Source organism: Egretta garzetta, unplaced genomic scaffold (genome assembly GCF_000687185.1).
Source record: "Egretta garzetta isolate BGI_Z169 unplaced genomic scaffold, ASM68718v1 scaffold135, whole genome shotgun sequence".
Taxonomy (NCBI): Eukaryota; Metazoa; Chordata; class Aves; order Pelecaniformes; family Ardeidae; genus Egretta; species Egretta garzetta.
Window position 1 is genome coordinate 1,749,509 of NW_009259594.1, and position 1,965 is coordinate 1,751,473.

The 1,965-nt window shown below is 64.5% G+C and overlaps 1 protein-coding gene across 1 annotated transcript in view; it reads left to right on the plus strand.

Annotated features, from left to right (window-relative positions):
- Positions 1-1,253, plus strand: part of HPS6 (HPS6 biogenesis of lysosomal organelles complex 2 subunit 3) — a gene marked incomplete at its 5' end in the record, with an annotated part of 19,384 nt that extends 18,131 nt beyond the window's left edge. The window contains one exon of the mRNA XM_009638111.2: positions 1,242-1,253. The remainder of the gene's footprint in view (positions 1-1,241) is intronic.
- Between the last annotated feature and the right edge of the window lie 712 nt (positions 1,254-1,965).

The window sequence follows — 1,965 nt, forward strand, 5'->3', positions numbered from 1 at the left end:
GGCGGTGCCCAGTCGTGTTCCCGCATGGGGCCCCACGTGCTTTCGGACAGGTACCAGCGGGTTCCCGCATGAGGCACCACGTGCTTTCGGACAGGTACCAGCGGGTTCCCGCATGGGGCACCATGTGCTTTCAGACGGGCACCAGCGGGTTCCCGCATGGGGCACCACGTGCTTTTGGACAGGCACCAGTGGGGAGCCCGGGTGAGCCGTACCCATACACCCTTTGCACGGCCGGGCTCCCGGCCCCCCAGCACTGGTGGCTTGCTGGCTGCCACCTGTGGGGTTACTGCTTAACTTTCCCTGGCACAAGCAGGCATCGCTGCCCCTTGGGTGAAGGTGGCACGGGGAGGAAGGCAGCTCTGCCTCGGGGTTTCCTCCTGGCCTGGCCCATGCCAGGTGCCAGGGCACTGTGTGGGGCCCTCCGGCTCCACGCTGGCACCGGGGCAGGACAGTGGAGGACGCAGGTGCCCCCTCCTCAAAAAAGGAAAAACAAAAAAAAAAAAAGCAGAAAGTTCAGCAAGTTTCCCACAGCACTGGGGCTGATGTGGGGAGGGAGGTTTGGTGGTTCCATGGGCATCCTTGAGCTTTCCAGCTCAGACCAGCATCAAAGCCTTGCACTGGTGCCCTCCGCCAGCTCACAGGGGCAGCTGGGCACCAGGGACCCCACACGGGATGGGGCCAGCTGCCCTCAGTGCTGTGCTCCCCCAAACCAGTGTGCGCCCAGCTCCCACAGCCGCAGGATCCGGCCGGGCATCCCTGGGATGCTTCACAGAGCAGTGATTTCGCCAGGAGCATCGGTGGCTGGTTGCTGCTGGTTCTGCCCTTCCATGCTGTGGCACGGCTGCTGCCTCCCTCCCCACCAGCATCCCAGGGCATCGCTGCTCCCCTTCTCCCCGGGGCATCCCACTGCGGCTGCTCGAGCTCGGTGCACGTCAGGGGCGAGGGCGTTGACGCCTGGGCCATGGGCTCACCACGCCATGAGCTCCCACCACGGCACAGGCACCCTGCAGCCACCCTGACCCCAGTCAAGTCGGGGCAAAAGGATGGCAAGGTGACATCCCTCGGTGCAGATGTCAATCCAAGCCCTGTCCCTGTCCCCCTGCTCCGAAGACATGGGCCCATCCTGCTCCCACCCTCCACTGCACCAGCCCTTTTTTAAGAGCCTGGTTTCCCCCACATCCCTTTTTCCTCCCCCATTTCTGCCAGATCTGCCCTTGTCCCAGTGTTCCCCATGGCCGCAGGCTCCCTGCCCGTTTGGCTGCGGGGGGTTGCTCCGGATGAGGCACCCACAGTTTAAGCCCACTGCATCCCCACAGCTGGGGGCTGAGCCCGGCTGCCCCCACACTGCCCAGCCAGTGGAGACAACAAAATGCCACCTCTGGGGCCAGCTGGTCGGGGAACTGGGGACCAGCATTTTGCTCCCAGTGCTGGCAGCTTCCCCCTGGAAGCTGGTGCTCAGCCCTCAAGGGGGGGGGGAGCGTCACTGCCCCTCCTTTGCCCCCCCAGGACCCCTGCATGCCACTCAGCTGCTGCTGCCTTGTTCCCACAAGGGGCCGTGCCACCCCCGCTGCTCCCCAGGGGACATGCCTGTCATCTTGGTGTCAGGGCAGGCCCTGAGCCGCTTGTTTGCTCTGGCTCGGGGACAAGGCCGTTTCCCAGCAGCCCTGTGCCCTGTCCTTGCTGGGATTTCTGCTTTCCACAGCACGGCAGGGAGCCGGCCGGGGCCTGGCTGGGGACCAGCAGCCCGAGGCGAGCCAGCATCGCCCTGGGAGCACAGCGAGCCCTGCGCCCGCTTCCCCCCAGCCAGGGCACCAGGGGCACGAGGGGACCACCCTCTGCCCTGCCCGCATCGACCGGGTCCCATGCTCAGAAATAAGTGCTCAGGACAGCCTCAAACCGAAAAGTCATTTTATTGGTACCATACATGACTCATAAATGGCACAAACTATGGAGGGGAGGAAGAAA